A 13,656-nucleotide genomic window follows, 5' to 3' on the forward strand; every position below is an offset into this window, starting at 1 on the left:
CATGTTAATACCCTGATTTACTACTGCAGTCTGTAACAAACAGAACATCCACAACTTCTATGTGTGTTTCTGAGGTCTAAATTTCTCGATACTTCTTGCAGAACCTGCAGGATCCCTGTGATCATTTGCTGAAGAAAACTTCCAGTGAGAAATCACAGACCAGTTGGATACGCTGAAGCTTAGACAGGCAATCACAAAATGCCTGCTCCTTTTAAATGTCAGCTTGTGATCCAGAAAGTGCTGCTTCTTTCTTTAAGAGATTCCTCAGAATTGAAACCAAGTCCTTGATCTTGGGCTAACTGTGATGTACGTGGTCAGTGCTGAGCTTCACCATCCTGGGAAGGGTTCCACCATGCACTGGCCCTAACACATGACGTGCATCTGACATCAAGACTAGATTGGTGCAAGGGCTGCAGAGAAGGCTGATGTGTTGCTTGCAGCTGGTTCATAATGGCAGCCATATAACTGGTAGGAGAACAAGGGAAACATGGCAGAGATCCTGATTTCTGAGGCTTCTGCTCCTTCTTCTGGGTATTTCATGTGATTCAGATAAATGTCATTATTTATATTAATTGTCTCTTTATACCTAACCATCAAAAACATCACTAAATTAAGGGATGGGGGACATGGGAACCCAGAGTTTTAGAATCAGTGCATAATTTTTATTTCTAGAATCTCAGAAACACTTAAAGTTGCTGGGGTTTGTTGGCCAGAGAAAACCATAGATGAGCACAAATGTTCCTGAAATACAACTGATAGTAATTTTTTTTCTTTTCTTATAAAACAAACAAAAAAACAAAAACCCCCAACCAGACAAAAAGGCTTAGATATTTTAATGCAAAGCAGAAAATTGAAGCAATAATTTTCCAGAAATTCCAGATGAACCACTTAAGAAAATGTTAAACATTTAATAACTACAAAATCTCTAGCAGAAACTCCAAAAGTCACTGAAGATAAAAGAATGGAAACCACATGTAACATCCTGGAGACTCATAAGACAATGTAATATACTTTCAATGTAGTTTGAACTTCCACAGTCTCATGTTATAAATTGGATTTCATATGCTTGCAGAAACTGATAGAAGAGGTGTCTCTTTTTTAGTTACATAGAGTTCTCTAGATTTTTTTATAGATAGGAAAACTATGAAGACGTGTGGGAAACCAAAACTATCTCCTAGAGCATAGCCAAGCTATATGGCAATCTATTTACTGACAAAAAATAGCCTACGAATGTTATATGTAAAAAAATAAACATGCAATTCAGCAAGGACATTGAACCTGTGCACGTGAGAATTATCATGAATATATGAAAATTATCAGGTAGCTTTAGAAACAGAAAAAGAATAGAATTTGGCCATGTTAGACCAGGAAGCATGTCTGTTGTGGAAAAGTCTCTGGTCACTGACAATAATCTACAGTTTATAGAGAAAAAATACAAAATCTGGTGGCTTGTCATCTGAGCAATACTGATGAACACTTCTGAAGCCCACACAGTCTTTTCATGAAAATGTCTGAAAGACATTTGTAGATATGCACCAACCTCTCTGTATGTATGGATATCAATAACCCCTTTAAATATTCTTTATGTAATTCTGGTTTAGGCACCTCAGATTTGCACAGAAATAAATGGCATCATCTAGCAACAGACTTAACATCAGTAATGCAATACCAAGTAACTCACGCCTTCATTTAATTCCCTAGAAGTTTTGACAGGAAACACAGATCACACACAAACACAGACTGTGTGGAAGTACCCCATCCATAAAATATTATGACCACCTCTGGGATTTTCATATCCTCACTTGTACTAAAAATTTCACTAGATCTTTGGTCAAAACAAAATACAATCATAAATCAAGTTGCCCTCTTGAAGCCTTCAAACACTGAAAAGAAAGGCTTTATATTTCAGAGCCAAAATAAGTATAGTGAGGTGGGCTGGAAGAAATGCAGCACCACTGGGTTTCTGCACAAGGAAACTCTCCTTTCATTTGTGCAAAACTTTTTATGTTGCCTTGGTGAATCTCCTTGCTAGCCAAAGTTGGCTATTAGAAGTGTTTTGCACTCGAATAGCTGCTTTAAACAAATGATCCTCATGTGTCAGATACAGATTTTTACTTTATGCTGTGTAAGGACACACACACACGTATATTCACACACCATTAGATTCATATGCACACACAAACATACTTGCATTATCTCCTCTCATAAAAAATTGTGATTCAGCCTATTCAGAAGAATTCAGATTCAGCCATAGAGTAAAAAAATTAAAAATACTTCAAAATCCAACTACAGAAAGAACATAATGATGCTTTGTTAAGGAGAAGTCTTCCAAGTTGTGATTAAGGTGCAAAAATGGGTAGGAGCAAGACCAGCTCAAAGATTGGCCTAAAACCAGCAGGTTGGCTCTCCTGAGAAAAGTTGCTGTAACATATGTGAGTCTTGATTTAAACCAGATTTCTGTATTCAGTGTGTCTGGAGAACTAGGATCATACTTTTTAAATGAACCTGTAGCAAAAAAAGTACAAAAAAATCTAAATATTCCATACTCTTTTTCTATCAACTAGAATCCAGACAGGACCTCCTAATGAAGTTTCTCCAGCCCATTAGATACCGCATGCATGCATTTCTTACTCTCTGAAGTGTATTTGTCACAGGAGAGAAATTAATTTTAAATTGCAATTTAAAAATTAAATCCAGCTGACTGAATCTTCGTCTAATTCCATGCTTTTATAGAATCATAGAATCATCAAGATTGGAAGAAACCTCTAAGAACATCAAGTCCAACCATCAATGCAGCACTACCACTGTAACCCCTAAACCACTAAACCATATCACCCAGCACCAGATCCAGATGCCTCCAGGGATGGGGACTCCATCACTTCCCTGGGCAACCTATTCCATTGCCTGACCACCCTAATGGTGAAAAATGTTTTCTAATATCTAACCTGAATCTCTCCTGTCTCAGCTTATGGCCATTTCCTCTTGTCCTCTCACTGCAGGCACAGTAGAAGAGACCTGCTTCCACCACACAACAACCTCCTTTCGGGTAGTTGTAGAGAGAGATGAGGTCCCCCTGAGCCTCCCCTTCTCGAGACTAAACAAACTCAGCTCTCTCAGCCGTTCCCCAGAAAACATGTTCTCTAGGCCTTTATGAGTCTCGTTGCCCTTGGCTGGACACAGTCCAGCACCTCCTTGCCCTTTTTAAAGTGAGTGACCGAAAACTGAACGCAGCACTCAAGGTGCAACCTCACCAGTGCCGAGCACAGGGGGATGATCACTTCCCTGGTCCTGCTGTTACACCAAGATGCCATTGGCCTTCTTGGCCACCCGTTTTAGAACAAAATTTAGTCATTTTCTTGTAAATGCAAAGATTGTAAAAAAACTCACTTGAGATTGTAAAAGCAAAGAGGTAAATACTAATGTTGTAAATGTAACACCCTCCGTTTTCCTGTTATTTACACACACACCTCAGGTGCTGTGTTGTTTTAATGGATACAGCAGCACACAAGATGAGTATCAGTGAATTTGATTGTTATAAATGTTAACATCACTAAACCAGTTTTTTTGTGTGTTACTCTATTTTTACATTTTTGTCTGGAAATAATGTAACCATATTGCCAATGAAAACCAAAAAAATCTTTTCCTGTACATTTCTGCTGGCTGACACATTGTGTCTGCAAATAATAGTCTTTTTCTATAGAGCCTTTACTTTACACAATACCTAAAGGACAAATAAGATGTACCATCTTAGGAACATTTACCAAAACTTGGATACTTTGGCAATGCAGTATTGCAGCTCCTGATGCACAGACTCAACTCTTCAACTAAATAACTCTTCCATATTTTTAAGGCTGAGGTATAAACTCAACGCCATATTGCCACTTTCTGCTTGAAATATACTATAGTGAACTGTGATAAAAGATTTATTTCTCAAAGAGAATAATTAGAAAAATTGATTTTTTTTCTTATCCTACATTATAGACCAGCACATATAATGTACACCATCTTCTGAAATTGGTAACAAACAAAATCCTGAGTGCATTTCAAGGAGGAATTTCAAGGAGAACATATTTCGGTGATGTGAACGAATACAATTTCCCAGGCTCAGAAGAATGTCCTGGGAAGGACTTCCAGGAATTCTGAATGACTGTTACTAAAGGATGGTATAAAATAATCTAAGGTAATCCAAGATTTCTTACTCAAATTACCACTGGAGAGATTTGCACACTATGAAAACTAGTGCAAGCAGATTCAGTTTTTTCTTGGGTCACCTCATGAAAGTGTATAAGCCGGAAAAAGTCCATTGAGAAATTGAGTCCACTGTATTTATTTATTTATATAAAAATAAAATCTGTTTATCTTAAATTCCTTCCCTTTGTGGAAGGGGGAAGCACTGGGGAGTGCCATAGACAATACAGTAACTACAATCACTTTCTACTTCAATAAAGGAAATACAAACTTCCTGCCTTGGCAAAGGCTAGAATGTCTCAAGCAGGTGGGAAAAGGATCACATTAAGTGTCTAGACAACAATGTGGAGGAAAAATATTTCTTAAATTTTCTATTTATGTGCTAATTCAGAAAGTAGACTTCATATGTAAAAAGAACTGCCTGAATTTATGATTCTTCTTCTATGATAATTATATTTTTAATTATATGAATACCCAAATGTTAAATGCTCTGTAATGCTCCAGGAAGTTCTGACACTTGTGGTCACAAGACTCTTCTTCAATTTCTGCAGAGTAAGAGGTTAAAATGTGTCTTCTGGGCATACTATAACTTGGTTAGTAATTGCTCTGTATGTGTTCTTCCTAATTCTTCCAAATTAATGTATTATCACTATGAAATCATTGCTCAGTATTGCTATTACTGAGTGGGAGCTTCACTCTAAAGGGAATTTTATTACTTAATCTAGCACTGAAATGCTATCTGTTAAGAAAGCGGGAATATTTACAAGATGGAAGATGATTCATGAATAAAAAAATTCCGTAGGCACATTTCGATTAAATAATATTCCCAGGATGAAAGATTTCTAGCCAGTTATTATGTTCTCAAGAATATATGGGACTATCATCAATTAATATATTCTATACAACGCAGACATTTTTATTGGGAAAACAAAATCTTAGGGCCACCAACTCTTCACAGGTCAGTAAAGGTCCCATGTGTCCCCAAATACTCGAAGTCTCCCTTCTTGGAGAGTAAACAGCAAATGAAAAGACACATAACAATAGCAGAATATATTTCATATGGAAATCATGCAACTTAATGGTACATATGCTTATTTTCTTCTTTCAGACAGTTTCTTCACACTGCACCCTATGCACTTCCCTTATCTACACATTTTCATCCCAGAAACTCAACTTGTTAAAACCAAAGGTCTTTATCTTCATATTTTTCAGATTTAGTGTCTATAAATATTCATAATCTACAAGGAAATTATGCTATACAGACAGAGGAAATCTGCATACGTGACATCTCACTGACTGGCGGTCTACTCTGCTCCCAGGATCCACATTAATACTGGCATGAGTAAAATTACAAAGCAGCTAATTTAAGCAGAACTGGATGAGAAATTAAGTTGCTGTTTGAGGAATACAATAATTTCCCATCAAACACACAATCGTACAAGTAAGATCAGTTTACTCTGCCCAGTTGAAAACGAGGTAAGCTCAATAAGGTAAGTTTCTCATGGATCATTCTGAAACAGAGTAATAGAAAGAAATTCTGTAGAGGAGAGAAAGAAGAAATTCCTCGTGTAAGTGGGCTGATCAACATTCCCATAGATCAATTCCACCCAGACCACTCCCTTGGTCTTACAATGCCTAAAGCCCAACAGCTGAACATTACTCATCAGATTTACCACTGTGTCCTTACAAAAAAGGAGGCATGTTGTTCTAACACAGCTTACACAGCTATTAGAAATGGCTGCTGCAGTCACACAGACCACAAACTGGATGACAAAATGCAATCACACTCTTGTTTGTGGAGCAGACTATTGTGCCCTTCACGCCATCATATAAGCTCAAAAAATACTTCAATGCCAAGCAGAGAATAGTGAGTTGCTTTCTGCTACCTGGAACCATAGTTCTCAATAGTTACTTTGCAATAATTGTAATTACACAAATAAGTAATTACTTTAGAATAATACTTTGCAAAGTTTTATATGCTGCAATCATCACACATCACAAAAAGAAAACAGTTGACTCAGGTCAGCAAAAAATAATAGGCCCACAATAATAGGTGCGTGAGTGTCCAGCAAGGTGAACTTGGCCAGGACAATATTTGAATAACTGTTCTGCTCTTACCAAAAAAAAAACAAAAAACAAAGGAGACAAATTTAAGAACATTTTAAAGATAATAGAGAATTTTCTAGGATTTCATTAAATATAAGAACATAATAACGTATTTTACAGCGGTGCTCTTTAATTGTTAGTTAAAACACACTTCAATTTTCAGAACAGTTTTTGAGTGACAAAAAATTGTCTTGACTCTCATAAAGCTACAAGAAAAGTTATGTGTCATATATCTGCCAACTGCTAACAAACCTTTACCACATATACACCATTCCAATTTTAGGAAAACTTCTCTGTCAGATTGCAATGTATGATAACTTGGTAAATTCTGACTTTGTGTTTCTACTATCTCAAAGATGAAAGAAATGTTTTTATTCAAATGAGACACTCCTAATTCCAATAAAATCCTATCTGCATATTCCTAGGTGTTTCAAAAGTTGCTAGAACATCTGTATACCTCCTACCACATCTTTCTAGTTTTTTTATTCCAACTCTTATCCCTTTACCCTTACCTTTTCCCACAGTTTTTTTATTCCAACTCTTATCCCTTTACCCTTACCTTTTCCCACAGGTTTTCTCCTCTTGGTCAGGAAAATTAGTACCAGAATATTATTTCACAGGCAGTTCTTTCAGGTTTTGTTCCCCAACCCAAAGGATGAATCTCTCTCAGAATCCTGTTCTCACAAGTGTTTGCACCCTTTTTCATAGTGAAGTGATTTAGATACAATCAACCAACGTGTTGAGAGCCATTTACCATTTTCTGTTTTGTTTTTTTGTTTTTTTTTTTTTTTTTCCCCATCCTCTTGTTATCGATTCTGTATCTTAATCCTTCTATGTCTGGTATGCATTGTGAATCACAGACTAGCTCTGGATGTCTGGAAACTGTTGGACTGCCTTAAAGAACATCATCATAACTTTTCCCACCCCAGACCTCCAATGAATTTCTGTGCACACAGACTTGTGAGCGAACATAAAAGTTTCTGCACAATATGTAATATATCTTATGAAGTTAATTTCAGAAATATAAGGTTTGTTCCCAGGACTCATGATTTCAGTTCAATACAGCCACAGAGTACCATGGAAAAACAGTCTCTTGACCTCAAAGCCTAATGAAACATTTACTGTGTCCACTCCTATTTTTAGATGTATGCTCTGCAGTGCCATATTCCTTAATATAAAGCTGACCCAAATGTTCCAACAGCAGACGTTGGTTTCTCTTTGATAGCCAATGCATATCTTGGCCTTCCAAGTTTCTGTAAACACATCATTATAAGGAAGGCCACTCTTACTTTTCCCAGCCTTCTTTCCAATTATGTGCCTGCTGCCAGGAAACTTTCCTTTCTTTTTTTTTTTTTTTTTTTTTTTTGCCTTCACTACTAAAATTTAAACAAATATTTCCTGAAGACTTGGAAAAGAAAAAAAAAAAATCCAAAACTGTTACTGTTATAAGTTACAAAGTTACTAACACCAAATTCCTTTCAACACTCAGTGATAAACTTTAGACAAAAAGAAGTGTATCTAGAGGAGTACATCAGTGCTAGATCACCAAATATGTCTTCCTTATAGACATGCAGAAAAAAAAAAACCAAACCACAGTAAAACCTCCCAAAACTCGCAAACAAACAATATTTTGTTTGGTTTTGGTTTAATCTTGCTAAGTAGTTTTAGAAAAGTTCAAGTCTCCTGCCCAATACCAACTCTCTTCATCCAGGATTATCACCGGGCTCCTACAGAAGTCTCCTACAAAGAAGGCTGCGAAAACACTAATATTTAACTGCTCTATTGTATTTACTAAGGACTCATTTAGCAAGTCTTGAGCTACAGAGATGCACAGAGCCGCTGGCGCCACAACAGCATCCTTTCTGCATTTGGAAACGCCAAGGGGATGGCAAGGGTCGACAAATAAAGTGCATCAGTCAAACTCGAATGCGACTACAGACGATGTGGCAAACTAAAAGGGCAAGAAAGTCGTGCAGAAAAGAAATACTCGAAAGAAAGGCGGTCTGCCCGGTCCGATTACAGCATGATTTCATTTTTCCTGACTTCTTGCCTCCCATCACTGCTTTTGCTGCGCGTTCACCTCATCTGAAGAAGACGCGTCACGTACGAACTCGTGAAAGTCTCCTGCCATCTTACCTCGGCAAGGCTGAGCGGGCAGTTATCACATACCCGAGCGCAAGTTTCCAGGGAGCGGGCAGCGGCGGCGGGCTTGGGGCGGAGCGGAGCGGCGCCCGCAGGTACCCGGCGCTATATAGGGCGGGCCCGGCGGCGCGGCCACCGCGCCGTGACTCATTGAGGAGCCGCCGCCGGCGCGTCCCACTCGGCAGCTTCACGTTAAGAGTCCCGCGCCGCCCCGGGCTCCCCGATGTGTGCGGGAGGCGTTACCAGGCTGCCGGGAACGGCAGCGAGACGTGTGTTTCCCGCTGCGAGTCGCCATCGGGATCATTTCTCGCCGTTGCCGCAGCCTCAGACTTATTTACTCTCCCCTCGGAGTTGCAAGAACTGGGACTTTGTGATACGTTTTTTGCTAAAAAAGTCTCGAGTCCCAGGCTGGAAGTTCACTTTTTTTCCCTCCAGGAACCCGACATCCGTAGCCCGCAGAAAAGCTTGAGAAATTTTTACTAGAGCAGAAGCAGGCACTGCAGCTGCCTAGAGCGTAGAGAAAACATCCCAGGCTCTTCCATATTGCCATACAGCTACACAAAAGTATTGCCACGAGAATTTACATCACCTTATCTGCGTAGGAAAAGTTTCCATGATTTCCACATGATTTTTGCCTGCACGACAAAGCAGGTGGGATTGCTACACGTTTAACGTAGAACTGCAGAAGTGATGTCTCAAGTTATCCTTTTAAGCCTTTTAATGCTTTTCAGGTCTTTTAAAATAACACTTGTGTCACTACTCATCACTACCAAGTCCTCAGGTTTTCAGATTAAACTGAATTTAAAACTCTTTTCAGAACAAAGCATATTGTGCAATTGCACTGTAGTCATCTGTTTTACAAATAGTCTCCTGCATCTTCTTCACTTGCCAAAGAATAACATCAGAGATCAGAAAACATTTACTATATGATATAAAAATCTTGCTGCTTTGTGGTCTTTATGCAAAACTTTCCAGAGTGTCAAACACTTACTCTAAATACATTAATTACTACTACATATTGCATTAAAGGCATCATTTCAAGGCAGATTTTTTTTTTTTTTACCCCCCCCAAGGAGAGAAAGAGTGCTCGGTTTCTGTTGCTGGTTCATACCCTTCCTACTATAATCCGCTTGGTCTGGGTCCAGTGCTTTTTTACAGATTACACGCCAACATCAGTTTTATAATTAACATCTACTTAAACATCTGCTCAAAACAAGATGGATAATCACAAAAGATACATCTATAACATACCTATTCACAACTCCATGCTTAGGCCCCAGAAGCGATCAGTGATATCATTTGTGTTTTCTACATCATGAACAGCAAATAAGTGTAAGAACATGCTGCCTTTTATCTCACCGTCCAACATCCTGGACAATGATTAAAAGATTTAGGGCAGCCAAAAGCAAGGGTGGTCCTCTTTCTTCTTTGACCTCCAGTTTCCAGTCAGTGTGTATTACAGTTCAGCTCTGGATGCCTGGAATCTGTTGGGTTTACACAGGAACATCACCATACCTATATTCTTCCAGCTGGTATGAACCTCCAAGACGAGCAAGACTTCCACCTGAGAAAATTCATTCTACAGTGGATGATGGAGAACAAGGTGTCACTGAAAATTTTTCTACTTACTAAATCCCCTTCACCCCTTTTCACCATGTAGTCCTCTTTAGTACTCAGAACTCGATCCACATCACTCAGTCACTCCAGAATGTAACAGGGAGAACAGAGGAATGCTGCCAACTAGGGAGGGGAAAATAAAGCATCTCCCCATTGCAAGAACAGAGAGTGACATGCCAGATCTTGGCAGCTAGAAGACTGGCACTACACCAGCACTCTGTTTCCAAATGTGGTATGTGACTATGGGGAAGAAGCATGGTAGCTCATACACAGTATTAAGACAGTATAAAGATAAAAAGAGTATCACTCATGGCTGATCAGGTCTCTCTATGATTTTGGGTAGGTATGCTTGTCGAGAACAGTATTTTATCTAATAAGCAGAACACAGTTCAGCCAGTAGTAGCTGCAGATAATGTAACACACAAGAAAGAGCAGACTCATGTACAGCAGGAAAAGTCAATGACTGAAAAACAGTACCTGGATTTCACATCTCTTGGCTGTACCTTCTCCTTTGTATTTGATTACACCAGATTGAGATAATACCACATTAAAGACATGCATTGAGGAGTTCTCTGACATTTTCCTCTGTTACAGCTCTTACGTATTTTGCACATAAGCATTTTATGTCTATGCATGTATGCATGTTCAGTTCATGGGGATGGAAGACGAAAGCACAGACAGCTTGTGCACATCATCTTAGTTCAAGACACTTGCTTCCCTGTGACTCTACAAGCATAATTGTGCATGGAAAGTGAAAAAGAAGATGAGCTTACTGGGAACCAAACATTGAGGCACAATGTGAGATAAAGATCCAAAGAGAAAAGAAAACAACCCACATACTTAACTTAGAACCTAATATGATCTATAATTCTTCTTGTAAACAATTTTGCCTATCATTCCAGACCCAGGAACATTTGATTCTGGTTTAAGGAGTTTCCAACTATGTGTACAGCATGACTGGCAAACAGAAATAAGAGAAACTAATTGACACATAAAAAGACAATTGCATACAACTCCAATTAAGTCCTAATATGTAAATTATATATTTAAAATGTAATTATAATTATAACAAACAGCTTTTGGAAAAATGCAGTAAAAGACCCCAGCAAATCATTTCTGTGGACTAGTGGAGATAATGATAAATGTCATTACCAGAGCAGACAACTACCAAAGTGCTGGAATTTTTTTTTTTTTTGCTAGCATTCATTCTAACTTTGAGAATCTTCACAAATTAAGATTTACTTTCCATACCACCCCGCAAATAAAATGAAATTAGTATTGTTTAAAGTACAAAACCAGATGCCTTCAGGAAAGAAAAGCTGAAAATGCAGAGAGAAAACCTTATACAAAGTAATTATTTGCTCAGCAATCTGAATGAGAACAAACGAAGATAAAACAACTCAATGGACTTTATGAGAGAGCCTGTCCAGTTCTTAAACTACTGCAGAATAATTTGTATCATTTAAATGCAACCTTTTTTCCTGCATTGTATCTTCAGTGAAGAAAGTATATTTTAATAACTTGTACATACATTGTCATTCACAACAACTAATTTCCAGGCGGTACCATACTACAAATAACTACATACTTCTATTTCCTTCCTTCTATTTGCCTCCTTGTGTTTTCTTCATTAAGATATTCAAAAATTTAATATCCTAGCTGGTGATTTAACAAGGACATTTAAAGCTACACTGGAGTGTACAATTCTGATCATACTAGTTGAGATCTTTCAAATTTTTTTAAAATCAAACGAGGACTTTTTAAAAAGAAAAAAAAAACAACAACTCAAATCTAAAAAATTCTGAGGTCTAGAAAGAAGCTGTGATTGAGATCCAAATGGTGTTTTCTACATGGGGGAGACACATAACATGAGATTCTTTTGGTTTTAAAAACTGGACATTAGTTCAAGGATATAGGCATGCCTGTAAAGCAACCAAATAGTATTCAGCTAGCCACAATGGAACTGTGCATAATATTACAGTAGAAGAATCATTAAGCTCAGATGGAAATGTCAGTAACATAGGCCCTGAAGAACTGATTAGAAGAGGGAATTGAAAGAGCTTACAAACTTCCAAACTGATTCATACGCAGCTTACTGAATTCAGTGGTTTATAGAGCTCAATTCAGCAATTTCCCTGTTTTTCTTACATAAGGGAAATGCATCTTGTTTATACTAGCTGTGCAAAATAAGCTTTGACATGCCAACAATTGTGGATTTTCAAATTTTTATTTAAAATAAAAAGTACCTCCATAAAATTACATGACCTCCCATACTGTACTTTACAACATTTAAAGCTTCAAATGGGGATTACTAAGCCAGAAACAGGACACTGATTTTCTTGGAATGCATGAGAGTTTAAGATTTCTTTAGAAGGCCAGAATGGATTTCCTAAAAGCAAAAGTGACTAACTATACCTCTGAAATGGCAATTGCCAAATATGTACCAGTCCAATGCATCGAGCACTATTTCAAAAGTCTATTGAATCTGGTATTACAAGTAAGTTGCATAGGACACACATCTGCTGCTCAAGAACACAGGTCCCCACCATCCGTCACACAGGCTGGATTGTGCAAACAGCCTGAAGCAATATGTTATGTCCTGCATCATCTAAGATACTCTCAACACAAGTATCCTGTTCTACCTGACTTGGCTGGTGTTGGCAGACACTGAGGTCGTAACTGTAAACTGCTTTGGTATTATTTTCTGCTGGTGAAATTCACAATGTCTGAACTGGAAGTACCAAGCTATTTGTGGCTTTTGTTTTTCTTAGCAGTTCTGGAAAATAAAAGATCACGTTTGTTGCAAGAAAGACTATTTGAGCAAACATTCCCCATCACTTTCAATTCTGCCAATACATACCATTAAAGTTATGTGTTTCACAAAAAGGAAAAAACAGCTAGAGCCAATACTTGACAGCAAATCATACTGCAAAGTCTCTGATCTGTGAAAACGTGATTTAACAACAACAAAGGGTCTTTTTCCAAACTTCTAGTAATACCTAGATGAAAACAAAAATTAGAAGTTTCTATTGCTGAGAAAATTTTGATGACAGCAATTACTATTTTAATGGAAATACATGTATATGTGCATCTGTTTGTGTATATACACGGTGATGAAGCAACTCGTGCTCAAATCTTCTTTGTTATACCACTATTTCACCTTTTGAACTAAAATAGCAAAGGTCTTCAGGGTAAAAAAAATCTCTTAAATCATATTGATTAGACTTACTGTGTAACCCCTATGACAGCATGCAGAAAAACCATCAGTCTTCAATGCAGACACTTTCTAACAAGGAACTGGCACAGTGACAGTTGAACAACAAACATATAGAGAAGTCAGGTATCCCAATAACTTCCCAAAGTACCCAGATACTTCATACCCACATGCTTGGTCTGTTCTGCCTCTAAGTAATCTGTGAGATTTCCTGGCCTGCACAACTACTGGTATAGCAATGTGTAAGAGCTCTGGAAATTAAATATAACAAAATATAACCTGGAAAATGATTCACTCCTTAGTAAAATTGACATAGCACTCTTTAGCTGGGATACTGAAAATGACATTTACAAGCATTACTATGGATTTATGACAGGTCTATGTACAAA

The 13,656-nt window shown here is 37.9% G+C and overlaps 1 protein-coding gene across 7 annotated transcripts in view; it reads right to left on the bottom strand.

Annotated features, from left to right (window-relative positions):
• PALLD (palladin, cytoskeletal associated protein) overlaps nt 1-13,656 on the bottom strand; it is a 202,143-nt gene that overhangs the window by 57,581 nt on the left and 130,906 nt on the right. Inside the window, exon 1 of one of the 7 annotated variants that reach the window (XM_027738086.2) lies at nt 8,431-8,513. The exons of the other annotated variants lie outside the window; for them this stretch is intronic. The gene's annotated coding sequence lies outside the window, so the exon portion shown is untranslated. Of the gene's footprint in view, nt 1-8,430; nt 8,514-13,656 lie in introns of those variants that run through there. 7 annotated transcript variants of the gene reach the window in all.

Source organism: Pipra filicauda, unplaced genomic scaffold (genome assembly GCF_003945595.2).
Source record: "Pipra filicauda isolate LSUMZ 115617 unplaced genomic scaffold, ASM394559v2 scaffold196_size3971931_pilon, whole genome shotgun sequence".
NCBI classification, from domain to species: domain Eukaryota; kingdom Metazoa; phylum Chordata; class Aves; order Passeriformes; family Pipridae; genus Pipra; species Pipra filicauda.